Here is a 14963-nt window from a genome sequence, read left to right as displayed (position 1 = left end):
AGGCTTGAATGTGTTCTTTAGTTCCTTCAGCTTAAGAAATGCCAAGCGAGTTTGGCCCTTTTGATTTTCTGACTCCAGCTCCTTAGACATTTCATTATAGTATTTTGCCTTGTCTTCCTGAGCTGCCCTTTGAAATCTTCTATTAAACTCCTTAACTTCTTAATTTCTTCCCTTTGCTTTGGTTTCTCAGAACTCTAGTGCAATATTCAGAGTCTCTTCTGACATCCATTTTGATCTTTTCTTCGTTGTCCTTTTTTGTAATGACCTTTTGCATTCTTTATGAACCATATTCTTGATATCTTCCCATAGCTCATCTGGTCTTTGTTCATTAGTGTTCAAGGTCTCAACCCTGTTCCTGAGTTGATTTTTAAATTCATGGGGAATAGACTCAAGATCAAATTTTTATTCCTGTGGATATGATTTAACCTTCTTTAGCTTTTTTTTTTTTTAACCTTCTTTAGCTTTAATTTGAACTTGCATATGAGCAGTTGATGGTCTGTTCCACAATCAGCACCTGGCCTAGTTTTCACAGCTGATATTGAACTTCTCCAACTATTCTTTGCACAGATGTAATAAATCTGATTCCTGTGCATTCCATCAGGTGAAATCCATGTGTATAGCCTGTGTTTATGTTTCTTATAAAAGGTATTTACTATGAATAAATCATTGATTGTGCAGAATTCTGTCATTCTGTCCCCAGCCTTATTTCTGTCACCAAGTCCATATTTTCCAACTACTGATCCTTCTTTCTGGTTCCCAACTTTTGCACTTCAGTCACCCATTATTAGTATTGCATTTTGATTACATGTTCGGTCAATTTCTGACTGCAACAGTTGGTAAAGATAATCTATTTCCTCCTCTTGGCTCTGGTTTTTGCTGTATAAATTTGAATGATAGTGGTATTAACAGATCTTCCTTGTATGAATATGGATATTATTTTGTCACTCACACTATTGTATTTCAAAATGGATCTAGAAATAGTCTTTTTAACTAAGAAAGCGACCCACATCTTTTCTCACCTTTTCTTCTCCAGCGTAGCAGATCATGTGATTGTCTGATTCAAAATATCCCATGCCATCCATCTCATCTCGCTAATACCTAATATGTTAATATTTATTCACTCCATTTCTTTCGTAAAAATGTCTAGTTTTCCTACATTCCTGCTTCTCACATTCCACATTCCAGTCATCAGTTCCTGCTTACAACTGTTCCTCCTCCTTTGTGTTTCTAAATTTGAGGGCTCAGCCTCAGTTGCTAGTAGATTATTACAAACTTATCAAAGTGATAAATCTGCAGTTCTAGGTATAGTGTCTTCACATAACCCAACTACTGACTTTAAATTTGTTGTTTTTATTTTTGTCAGTGTGGCTGACTCTAAGAAGTTTGGGAATCCCAGAACACTTGATCGTTCTAATGTGAAACCTATACTTGGACCAGGAGACAGTCATCAGAACATAGCAAGGAAACACTGCATGGTTCAAAATTGGGAAGGGCGCACGCCAGGGATGTGTCCTGTCTCCATACCTTTTCAACCTGTATGCAGAACAGATTATCTGGGAGGCTGGGCTCTATGAGGAGGAATGTGGGGTCAAGATTGGTGGAAGATCTATCCATAATCTGCGTCAGGCAGATGACACAACCCTGCTTGCTGAAACTGAGGAGGACCTGAAGCACTTGCTGCTGAGGGTCAAGGACTGCAGCCTCCAATATGGACTGAGGCTCAATGTCAAGAAGACAAAGATTCTCACCACTGGGCCAATTGACAGCATCAGAATGGATGGTGAAGAGATTGAGATGGAGATTGTTCACAGCTTTAGTTTGCTTGTATCCACAGTCAACACTCTTGGCACCAGTAGCCAGGAAATTAAAAGGCGTATTGTCATGGGAAAGTCTGCTGTTAGGGACCTCTCCAAAGTATTGAAGAGTAATGGTGTTTCTCTGGAGACTAAGGTGCATCTGATACAGGCCATGGTCTTTGCTATCACTTGTTATGCATCAGAGAGTTGGACAATGACTAAGGAGGATAAAAGGAGAATTGATGCCTTTGAGCTGTGGTGCTGGAGAAGAGTATTGCGGGTATCATGGACTGCTAGGAAAACAAACAGAATACTGATCCTTTTTAAAAGGGATGTTGGTTAAAGGTCATAGGAGTGGTTCAAACCCTAACCTGGAGCAATATCTGCTTCCCTGTCATGAGAATGTTTTGGGTGTGAAGGGAAGGGTGTGTCTGTGTATCCACTGACAGTATAGGAAGAAGGCTCTGGAGGAAAAGCTTGTTGGGCCAGCTTTAGGTCATTCTTGGCCTAAACTTCACATCTTCTCAGAAGGTGATAGATGAAGAATGAGGTTATCCAGTCAGGGATGTGCAAGTATTCTTTCAGGCCTGAAATACCACCTGATCCTTTTGCGAAAGCTCATTCCTTGATCCACTACAGCCTTGGTTTTATTTATTGTTTCTCCCTCCAGGACTAACCAGACCTCTAAGAGGCAATTGAGAAACGAGATGTTTGGGTCTATAAGTGAGTGTCAGTAAGTATTCTAAATTACTGAGTGTCTGCTTCCAATAGGAACAATTGGGGACGACTCTTCTGAAAGGATAACATGGGGCCAGGAGGAGGAGGATTTCCAGACTGGGGGAACAGCAAGAATGAAGTGGGAACAACCTACTTCCTGCACCATCCTCTCCCTCTGTCACCTCTATCACTGAGCTTACACCTCTCAGCAAGGACCTTGAGGTTTTTCACAACCTTCCACATGGTAGCCTATTCATCCTTTGCTTTCACTGCACATGGTGACTGTTTAAAGCAGGCTGGATCTCTCTGATGCTAACTCTGATAATGTCTGCATGAAGCTGGTTTGTAGGAAGGGCTCAGGGAGTGGTGAGGAGTGTGGCAAGCTTGGGAGCTCCCTCCTATGGTGTCTGAAAGGGCGGTGTCTCTCTGCACCAGCCAGCGCTCTCTCAAGGGAATGCAGCCCTGTGTGTAAGCATCCAGTTTGGTCCCGACCCACTGATGACTCTGGATGACGTCCCGAGCTTCGTGGGCCCCTCTCCTCATCTGTTCAATGGTCGGATTGGTTGAGAGGCCACAGAGGCCCCATAGCCCTGCCATGGCCTGACTTATTTACACTCCACAAAAACACACAGCTTATTTTCTGTCTAATGATGACAAGATAGTCTTGAAAACTCTGATATGGGAGGGGTGACCAAAAGGCCATTTGGCCAACACCCATCCTCATAGCCAACAATCTTCTATTTCCCAGCTGTGTTTTTAGGAGAAAATAATTAAGGCCATGAAGGCTGCCAACAGGGTGTCTCTGTGACTGTCCTTGGCAGTGATCCCCATGGTGGAGTCCCCACAGAGTAAGCTCCCTTCTCTTGCCATGAGCCTCACCCATTAGTCTCTGTCTGGGCTAGTTCAGTTCAGCTCATGAGGGTCCAGAAGCAGGAGTCTTCTCTCCAGGTTTCATCTTCTGCTGGGGTCCCATAGCATCTCTCCATAGACGTCCCAGACCCCTTTCTGAATTGCAGGCCTCAGTCTCCCTCTGCTCTCACTCTTGCCCAATTTACTTCCCTGCTATCCTCTGTATACCATACCTGTGATTTATGGTTTTCAGAGTCTGTTCTCATTTGCCCCCATACGTCTCTGGGAGTTAGGAAACCGAGGCTCTAGAAGATGAAGAAAATTTCCTGACTTGCAGGTGAGTAAGAATGAGAACTGGAATTCAGATTGAGCCTCTTGGTTTGGACTCCTAAGTGTTCTCTTCCCCTCGCTCTGCCCTGGTGTCTTCTTTTTAACTCTAGACACTAAATCTGCCTCCCATAGTCCTCTCTCTGAGCTTCAGATTCACATGCAATGGCATCTGCTGCCTCAAATTCAATAGGGCGCAGACAGTCATCCCTCAGCCTTTCCCCATCTTATTTTCCTTACCTGTTGCCCAGCCCTGAAGAATTGCTGGACATCTGGGGAAAGTCTACGCTTCTCTTCTGCTGCTCCCAGATCCAGCAGCACTCACTGGGACCTGATGCACCAACCTGCCTCTTGAGTCACCTTGTAGGCAAGTCAGAATAACTCTTTTGAGGCCCAAACCAGCCTCTCTCTTTCCCAGGAATACCAGACGCTGCCTTTGAGTTAGCAGAACAACTCCCTGTAGACTATGCCATCAATAAAATAAATGGCAAAAATTACCCGATCTTTTCAATAACCACAGAAAAATAATTTGACAAAATCTAACATCCTCTCATGATGAAAATAGAAGGGAACAACCTCAGCCCTATAAAGGCCATCTAGAAAATCCCACAGTCAAAGACTGAACGATTTCCAACTTAAATCAGGAGCATGACAGAAATATCAACTCTTGTCACATATACACACTTTTGTACTGTAAGTTCTAGTCAGGGATGGTAGGTGGAAAATAATTAACTAAGGGGGAAAAGAAAGAAAAGGCATCCAGACTGGAAAAGAAGTATTTGCAGGATAGGGACCTCTACTGAAGAGCAATGGTGTCACTCTGGAGTCTAAGATGTGTCTGATACAGGCCATGGTCTTTGCAATCACTTGTTATACATCAGAGAGTTGGACAATGACTAGGGAAGATAGAAGGAGAATTGATGCCCTTGAGCTGTGGTGCTGGAGAAGAGTATTGAGGGTACCATGGACTGCCAAGAAAACAAACAGATTCATCCTGGAGAGGATTAAACCAAGCAACTCCTTGGAGGCAAGGATTCTGGGGCTTCGTCTGACATACTTTGGACATGTTGTAAGGAGGGACAGGTCCTTGGAGAGGGACATCATGCTTCGGAGGGTGGAGGGACAGCGCAGAGGGAAGGCCCTCTAAGAGGTGGATTGATTCAGTGACTGGGGTAATCGAGATGGGTGTGTCAGAGTTAGTGTGATTGGCACAGATTGGCAGGGTTTAATGTCTATATACTAGCAATAAAAATTGACAAGAAATTTAAAATTTTTCAATTATTAACAGTAAAAAAGATAAAATACTTATGAGTTCAACAGCAAATGTGCAAACTTTATATTTTGACAGCTACAAATTACTATTTTGGCCTCCCTGTGGCAACTAGTATTCTATCGGTTCCTGGGGCCTTATTTTTTGTCAATGTCTTCAGTGTAACTTCAACTTCTCCCTTCATTACCACTGGTTCTTGATCAGATACTACTTCCTGAAATGGTTCATTGTTCACCAGTTGTTCTTGGGATAGTTATTTGGTGTACTACATCTTCTTACAATGCTTCCTGAATCATTCAAGATTTTGCCCATGGAGTCCCTCAATATTGCCTCTTGAGGCTTGAATTTGTTCTTCAGTTCTTTCCGCTTAAGAAATGTCAAACATGTTTTTTCCCTTTGGTTTCCCAATTCCAATTCTTTAGACATTATATTATAATACTTTGTTTCCTCTTCTCAAGCTGTATTTTAAAATCTTCTGTTCAGTTCTTTTCAGCATTTCTTCCCTTTGTTTTGACAATTCTATGTCCTAGTGCAACTATCAGAGTCTCTTCTAACATCATTTTTTGTTATTTTCTTCTCTTGCTGACTCTGTAATGACATTTTGCTTACTTCATGGACAGTGACCTTGCTTTCATCTCACATCTCACTTAGACTTTGGCCACTAGTGTTCAATGCTTCAAATCTATTTGTTAAATGATATTTAATTCAGTTGGGATAGACTCAAGGTCCTATTTGGGCTCTTGTGAACTTGTTTTAATAATTTTTCAATTTCAATTTGAAGCTACATACAAATAATCAAGCACCTGTTCCACAGTTAGCCCCTGGCCTTGTTTTGACTGCTGATATTGAGCTCCCCCATCAGATCTTTCCAAACATGTGTAGTCAATCAGATGAGATCCATGTGTCCGTGTGTATAGTCAACATTTAACTGTTATCTGGTTGTTGTTGTTTTTTTTTTAAAATAATAACTTATTTACGACTAATAAATTGTTGTAAATTTAGCCTCATTTCTGTTACCAAGGCCATATTTTCCAACTACCTATCCTCTTTCCTTATTTCCAGCTTTCAAGTTCTAATCAGCAATTATAATTAATGTATGCTGATTGCACAATTATAAATTTCTGCAAAGTTGGTAGATATGTTCTACTTGTTCATATTTGACTTTAATGTTTGGAGTGTCTGTTTAGTATATTTAATTATAGTTATATTAATAGGTCTTCCTTTCACGAGTAATATCCTATCACTCATAGCATTGTACTTCAGAATAGATTTTGAAATATTCTTTTTGATGAATAATATAACACCAATTTATCATTCCTGGCATAATAGATCATATGATTATCTGATTCAAAATTATCAGGTACTAATCCAACTCGATTTACTAATTCCTAGAACGTCAGTTTTTATGTGTCCCATTTAATTTTTGAAAACTTCCAATTTTCCTAGAGTCACACATTCTACACTCTAATTCCAATTATTAATGGATGCTTGCAGCTGGTTTTCTCCCTGCCCACCCCCGCCAAGCACTATACTCAAGAATGTCCTCTTGTTCACAAGGTTTCAAAGATCTGTTGTTTCAAAAGTGTACTCATTTTTAACTTTTCAGGGAGTGTGTTAGAGTGCCAGAGAAAAATTTCATGAAAAAGGATGATTTGTTCAGGGCCACACCTCAAGGAAGGCATGGCCAGGGTTTAATTCCAGCCAGCCCTGATCCAAGGCCTCATACCTGCTCTGAGTTGCACTGGCATTTCTATCCTTGCCCTGAGCAATGTGGACACTCACATACTTTATGCCTGCTCCAAGACTTGTGGCTGCTGCTGTTCCTGCAGTATGTTATACCCACATACCCTTAGCACCTCACCAAGAGGCAGGTGGATCAGGTGAACCCAGAGCTCTGGAGGGTTGTTGTTGTTGTGATGTGCCATCAATCGCTTGTGACTCATAGTGACACTACTATGTATAAGAGCCCTAAATCCTGCTCTATCCTGTGCCAACCTGACTGTCTCCGACACACTTACTCCCACAACCCCAACACAGAATCGATCCATCTCACCGAGGGTCTTCCTCTCCTGCGCTGTTCCTCCACTCTCCCAAACATGATGTCCCTCTCCAAGGACCAGTCCCCCCTTGCAACATGTCCAAAGTATGTCAGATGAAGCTTCAGAATCCTTGATTCCAAGGTGCAGCCTGGCTTCACCCTCACCAGGACAAACCTGTTTGTTCTCCTAGCAGTCCATGGTATATTCAACCCTCTTCTCCAGTACCACAGCTCAAAGGCATCAGTTCTCCTTCTATAAGCCCTAGTCACTGCCCAGCTCTCCAAATGCATAGCACACAATTGTGAAGACTATAGCCCGCCCAGAACAGGCACACCTTAGTCTCCAGCCTGACATGGTATTGAAACACTTATAGCATACTCTTTCAAAGGTTAGCAATTGTCAGAGAGCAAGTTGTGTATACTTATGTAAATATTAAAAGTCTTAGAAAATACTTAAGGTGGCAAATGTTTTGTTTTATACATTAAAACACACACATACCAAATTTTAGTGCTATCTCAACCAAATGCAATGTGTTGACCGAATATATATCCTGATTTGAATCAACAAAAAGAAAAAAGACATTTTTAAACAATGAAGAAAATTTGGAGATACAGTGACTATTAGACAATATTAAGGTATTTTTAAATTTTATTTACTGTGAAACCCTATGAACGTGGAGAAAGGATGAAAAAGTTATACAACTGTTCAGATCCTTTGTTCATAAGGCTGCTATGAGTTGCCTACAACTTGATGGCACTTAATAATAATAACAACAACAGCAGCATAGAGAGAGAGCAGTTGGCATTGTGGAAAGAAAGTGATGTTCCTAAGCCAAAGGTGGGTAACTTTAATCCACGGCCCTCAGGCCTGTTTTAAACTGCTTTGGTCAAATATTATTCTAGGTCGTATAGCCCTGGTGTGTCCACTTGCAGTACAGAGGTAACTCATAGTTGCTGTGAAGTTGAACACTGTGACACTGATGTGTCAAATGCGATAATGTTTACCTATGGTGGACAGTGTTTGGTGGAGCTCCCCGATTAAAACAAGCTTAGAAACAGGAGTAGCATCCACTTCTGAAATAGCTTGCCTCCAGAAACCCTATAAACCTGGAGAAAGGATGAAAGTTACACAAGTGTCCAAATCTTTCGTTCATAGGGTCGCTATGAGTCGCCTAGGACTTGAAGGCACTTAACAACAACAACTACTACTACTACTACTATACGCTCAAGAGCTTACTTTTAAAACAGATTTAATGAATTATTAACAAATCAAATGATATAAAAATTTTCACCAGTAAAAAAAGCAAAATGAAAGGAGAGTGGTGGAGAGTTGACTCTGAATGATAAGTACATGGGGATCGATTAGATTATCTTTGTGTAGTATGAAAAGTTCCAGAACAAAAACAATATACACGTATGTGTGTGTGCGTGAGTGTGTGTGCGCGCACGCGTGTGTGTGTATATATATATATATATATCTGCTATGATAAAAAAGACTTTGGAAAGATGCTATTTTTTGAGGAAAGGGAGTTAAAACCCTCATACTCTGATTTTTGTTTACAAGAGGAAAAGGAAAGTTTCCCCAGATTTCATTTTATAAATATTTGATTTATAAGCTTCAGAATATAAGCAAAATGGTTTGATTTATAATTACTTCAAAATATAAACAAAATCACCAACCAAAAAAAAAATATAAACAAAATCTTTTGATTAATAATTATTTCAGATATAAGCAAAAGATTGCTTGTCAGCAGATTGTGGAGTCCTTATTTTAGTGTCCAGCTTGTCTTGTCTATAAAGGAGATATTAAAGCCCATACATGTCACTTAAGGACAGGTAGCAGGAAAGAAAATCTCTGTCCCTCATTATAGTGCCATCCACTGGCACAAAAAGCTTACATGTCTGGAAGAGCAGATGTTCAGATAAATATTAATGGTTTATTGAAATAGTATGAAGTAGGGGACCTCATTCCCCACCATCACATGCGGTTCTCAGCACGCCACAGAATTTCAAAATGATAGTAAAGAGTCAGCACAGGAGTTACATAAACAACAGTGGTGCTACCCACGAGATTCTCAGAGATTTTGCAAAGTTCAGGGTTTGGAAGGACACCCACCATGTACAACACATGTGAAGTTAATAAATGCTGACTAAGAAACTGGAAAGACCACTCAGAAGACCTCTAGACACTGCCTAGCACGGATATCAGGGACCAGAGCAGAAGGCAAACAGTATAATAGTGCCAAGGACAATGGTCAACTGACCATTTAAGCCAAGGCCCCAACCCAAGCAAGAAACAAAAGTCTGACAAGCCTGGGCCCCCACAGTTTCAGGAGGTCTGGGTCCAGACCCTCACATGATGGCATCAGTACTTTGATTTGCTGTGTCTCAAGTCTACTTTCCTTTGCTTTGCCTTCACTCTCTGACTCTCCCCAGCTGAATGAAGTCAAGCTGACCACAGGTGAATCCCCAGTCTTATACCCTATCAGCCTAGTAGCATCATTGAAAAGATAGCCTTTTTTTCCTGGTAGATCTAGCAAGAGTGTCCCAAGATGACCCTGACTGGTTCTTACAATTCTGCCTTAGGTTTATAGAACCAATCCTTGTAGCCATTGATTGTATTGTTGATGTTATGTGCCGTTGCCTTGGCTCTGACTCATAGTGACCTATGCACAATAGCTCTGAACTCTGCTCTATCCTTGAGCCAGTCTCATTGTTTCTGACACACTTACCCCCATTACCCTAGTTACTGGGTCAATTCATCTCATCTGGGGTCTTTCTCTCCTGACATATTCTTCCACCTTTTCAAATATGATGTTGCTCTCCAAGGACTGGTTCCTCCTGGCAACATGCTCAAAGTATGTGAGAGGGAGCTTCAAAATCCTTGCTTCCAAGGACGGAGCAGCTAAGTTTCACTCTCTCCAGGACAGACTTATTTTGTTCTCTTGACAGTTCATGATATATTCAATACTCTTATCCAGGTCTGAGTCACATGTCCCACATACAAATACAAAGTTAAACAAAACCTGACATGAAGCAAGGAGTACATCCAGGTATAAAGCACAGCCCTATTCTTTCTGAGGTAGCATTAGTAACAATGTCAGTCTGGAGACTAAGGTGGGCCTGATCCAGGCCATGGTCTTAGCAATTACTTGGTATGAATCTGTGATCTGGACAATAACTAAGGATGACAGAAGAAGGGTTCATGCCTTTGAGTTGTGGTGCTGGAAGAGTACTGAACATAACATGTACTGCCAGGACAGGTATGTCCTGGAAAGGGTGAAACCAAGTTGCTCCTTGGAGACAAGAATATTGAGGCTCCATCTCACCTACTTTGGGCACATTGCCAGGAGGAACCAGTCCTTGGAAAGGGACATCATGTTTGAGGGACCAGTCCTTGGAAAAGGATATCATGCTTGGAGGGGTAGAGGGACAGCCCAGGAGACGAACACCCAGGATGAGATGGATTGACTCAGTTACTGGAGGAATGGGATTAGGTCTGTCAGAGATGATGAGATTGGCTGAGTCTAGAGCAGGTTTCAGAGCTAATGTACAGAGGGTTGCTCTGAGTCACAGGTGACTCAATGACACATAACAACAACAAACAGGATTAGCTCTTGCTCAGAATGCTCTCAATTGCCTATCTGATGGAAGAATGTAGATTCTCAAACTTAACTCACTATCACTTCCCAGTGTTCTAAGACTTATAGGCAATTCCTGCTGCCAAACAGGATGATCTCAAGGGGAGCTCACCACCCACAGAGAAGGTTGTCCTCTACTCAGCCCAGGATTTTGTAGAATACAGCCACACTCAATGCCACACAACCACTGTCCTTCAGGATCGTACCAGGATTGCCAGACCTTATTATTTATTGAGAAAAAGTTAAAGTCCAAGGGACAACCTTGGAATCTTGTTAGTCTTGTCTTACTAGACAAGAAGGCAAAGAAGTAAGTTTGCAGTACCAGATCTCTGCAGGGGTCAGGCAGCAGCTAGGGTGACCATCACACCAGTGTTCCCAGGACAGAGGTTTGCCCGGGATTTAAGACTTTTTGTGCTAAAACTTGTGGTCCTGGGTGAACTAGGCCGATTGGTCACTCTGAGTAGCACCCTAGAACCAAGTAATTTAGGGAGATTATTGAAGGGAAGAAGTGGGTCAAGGGAAGCCAATAAGAGGGTGGCTCATTTGTGACTCAGTTGAAAGTAAAACACTCCTAGACCTGAAGGGTGGGACCTAGAAGGAACAGCTGTGGGGGACAGTGACAGAATCGCTTCTTGGGAATAAATACCTTCCCTCCTTAGACCTCTTGTCAGCTGTTTCACATCAGCCAAGGTCAATCAGTTACCAGAGTTACACAGGACTCTGATAAAGGTCACCCTCTGGGGACATAGAGTAGGAACAAGGGAGAAAAATGGATGATGATGTTGCTGTTATGTGCAGTCCAGTCAACTCTGACTCATAGCAACCCTATGCACAATAGCTCTGAACTCTGCCATATCGAGTCAGTTTCACTGTCTCTGACACACTCTCATCACCTCGGTTACTGTGTCAATCTACTCATCCAGCATCTTCCTCTCCTGTGCTGTTCCTCTACCCTTCCAAGCATGATGGCCTCTCGAATCACTGGTTCCTCCTGGGAATGTGCCAAAGTATGTGTGAGATGGACCCTCAAAATCCTTGCCTCTAAGGAACAACTCAGTTTCACCCTTTCCAGGACAGGCCTGTTTGTTCTCTTGACAGTCTTAGTATGTTCAATACTCTTCTTCAACACAGCAACTCAAAGGCATCAATTCTTCTTTAGTCATCTCCAGTCATTGTCCAGCTCTCTGATGTATAGTAAAAAATTTCGAAGACCATGAGCGTGGCACACCTTAGTCTATAAACTGACATCGTTGCTCTTCAGCACTCTGGAGATGTCCCTGACAGCAGATTTTCCTAATGCCATTCATCCTTTGATTTCCTCACTGTTGGTGCCAAGGGTGTTGATTGTGGATCCAAGCAACTTGTAATTTTTAACAACCATAATCTTTTCTCCATCTATCATGATGCTGCCAAATGAACCAGTGGTGAGAATCTTTTTTTTCTTTGATGTTCAGCTTCAATTCATGCTGAAGACTATAAGTAAGGTTGTGTTATCTGCATAATGAAGATTGTTGATGAATCTTCTTCCAATCCAGATACCACATTCCTCCTCATCAAGAGTGGATAGCCAGGAACAAAGAATAAATACAGAATTTACATTTAAGTCAAGGGATACACAAGAGTAATCAAGGAGGACACAGCTGAGAGCAGCAATACTCCCTCATTGGGAGAATGAAAACTGACCAACATAGGTTCAGTTCTAACCCCTTTTTCCTCCAGGGTCCTCACTACAGCTCAGGTGAGTGACCAGATAATTCCCAAAACGTTCAATCTGCTCTAAAAGAATTGGCAAAAAACAAGGCCCTAGGAATTGATAGCATACAAATTGACACATTTTAAAAAACAGATGCTGCCCTGGATGTGCTCACTAAGTGGTGCCAAGAAATCTGGAGGACAATCACCTGGCCAACTGACTGGAAGAGATCTGTATTTACTCCCATTCCAAAGGAAGGTGATCCAACAGAGTGTGGAAATTATTGAACAATATCATTAATATTACATGCAAACAAGAGTTTGCTGAAAATTATCCAAAAATGACTGGAACAACACATCAACAGCGAATTGCCAGATGTGCAGGCTCTGTATAGAAGAGGCCATGGTACTAAGGATATTATAGCTAATGTTAGATAGATCTTGGCTGAAAGCACAGAGTAACAGAGGTATATCTATGTGTGTTTCATTGATTATGCAAAGGCATTTGACTGTGTGGATCATAACAAACTGTGGCTGACTCTGAAAAGAATAGGAATCACAAAACATTTGATTGTGCTTATGTGAAACCTATACTTGGACCATGAGACTGTCTTCAGAACAGAGCAAGGAAACACTGCATGGTTCAAAATCGGGAAGGGTATACACCAAGGATGTGTTCTGTCTCCATACCTTTTCAATCAGGACTGGAGGAAGACTCATCAACAACCTGCATTATGCAGATGACACAACCCCGCTTGCTGAAACTGAGAAGGACCTGTAGCGCTTGCTGGAGAAGGTCAAGGACTACATTCTTCAATATGGATTGAAGCTCAACATCAAGAAAACAAAGATTCTCACCACTGGGCCAATTGGCAGCATTATGATAGATGGTGAAGAGATTGAGATTGTTAACAGTTTTAGTTTGCTTTGCTTTACAAACAACACTCTTGGTACCAACAGCCAGGAAATCAAAAGAATTACATTGGGAAAATCTGCTGTCAGGGACTTCTCCAGAGTACTGAAGAGCAAGGATATCAGTCTAGAGACTAAGGTGCACCTGGCCGAAGCCATAGTTTTTGCTGTTGCTTGCTATGTGTCAGAGAGCTGAACAATGACTAAGGATGAGAGAAGGAGAGTTGATGCCTTTTGAGCTGTGATGCTGAAGAAGAGTGTTGAATATACCATGGACTACCAGGAGAACAAACAGTTTTGTCCTGGAGAGGTGAAACCAGGCTGCTCCTTGGAGGCAAGGATTCTGAAACCTCATCTGACATATGCTGGGCGTGTTGCAAGGAGGGACCAGTCCTTGGAGAGGGACATCATACTTGGAAGAGTGGAAGGACAGAGAAAGAGAAGAAGACCATCGATGAGATAGATTGATTCATTGACTGGCATAATGAGGGTAGGTGTGTCAGAGACAGCAGAGTTGGCACAGGATAGAGAAGGTTTCAGGGTTGTTGTACATAGGATTGCTATAATTCACAAGCGACTCGATGGCACATAACAAGACCCCACATACGGACCGAAATCACAGTACCCTCCCCTGGAGGACATGCGCTTGGAAGGTTTGAGTTCCTCATACTTGGGGTCCCTTTCCCTGGGCTCCACGAGAAGAGGTGGCTCCAATTTAAAAATCATCCACAGGACTAGCAGAGCAACAGACTTGCATCTTTTGGGGGGAGCGTCCAGCTCGGCCTCTGCTGGCCAAGGTTTCCCTTAAGCAGCCAGAAGACTCGCAGAGCAGTCTCCGATGTGGCTAGAGGAGTCTGGCAGCCGAGATTCCTGAGGCAGGCTCTCTGGAATTTCATCAAGTGTGTGAGCTCTTCACTCCCTTTCGATAGTCAGCCAAAGTCTGCGCCCGCCACACACACGCCAAAAGGCCAGACAAGGCCAGCCACTGTTCACTTAGAGTTTAACTCTATAGTCAGCCTTGTACTAAGAATTTCCATTAAACCAAAGGACCGCAAACTACAGCCCACAGGCTTGTTTCTGTATGTCCTATACATTGACTGGTTTTTACATTTTTAAAGGCTTGTAAAACATGCTTGTGCACACACCCACACACATTAAAGAGATGACTATTCAAGAGAGATGTCTACAAAGCCTAAAAATTCATTAAGGAATTATTTGAAGGTTCTGGGTGGTGTAAATGGTTAACATGGTCTACTAAAGGTGTCAGTTTGAGACAACTCAGTGGTGTTTTTACTCAATGACACTGACCAACAACAGTGGTACCTTAGAAGAAAGGTTTAGTGACCTTCTGAAAGATCAGTCACTGAAATGGGCTGTTGTTGTCTTAAAATAAATTCTCTGCTATCCTGCTACTCTGGGTCATTGCCCCAGCTTCCAAGGTCCTAGCCGAGGAGCCTTGGCTGTCAGGAGAGCCTCCGCCTGGGATGTCACAGTGGGATGCTCAAAAAAAGTCAAGAGGTTCCAGTGTGCACAGCAGCTGGGAGCTCCCTCTACCTTTGCAGAGCTTTCTCAAGCCTCAAGCTTTCTGGCAACTCTTTAAAATCTGTCTATGGGGGAGAGAATAGTTTAAAAGTATTATATTTTAGGGCATTATGTTTATCGTAGGAGTACGCAATGAGGGTTGCAGAGTGGATTATATTTGGGGTTGGGGGTGGGATTGG

The 14963-nt window shown here is 42.3% G+C and overlaps 1 pseudogene; it reads right to left on the bottom strand.

Moving 5' to 3' along the window:
• Positions 1–14046: 14046 nt before the first annotated feature.
• The window catches only part of LOC102860318, a 10865-nt pseudogene continuing 9948 nt past the window's right edge, over positions 14047–14963 (bottom strand).

Source organism: Elephantulus edwardii, unplaced genomic scaffold (genome assembly GCF_000299155.1).
Source record: "Elephantulus edwardii isolate Elephantulus edwardi_28Jun2011 unplaced genomic scaffold, EleEdw1.0 scaffold00221, whole genome shotgun sequence".
Lineage (NCBI taxonomy): Eukaryota > Metazoa > Chordata > Mammalia > Macroscelidea > Macroscelididae > Elephantulus > Elephantulus edwardii.
Note: the sequence above shows the minus strand (reverse complement) of the source record. Positions and strands in the feature narration are given on the sequence as shown.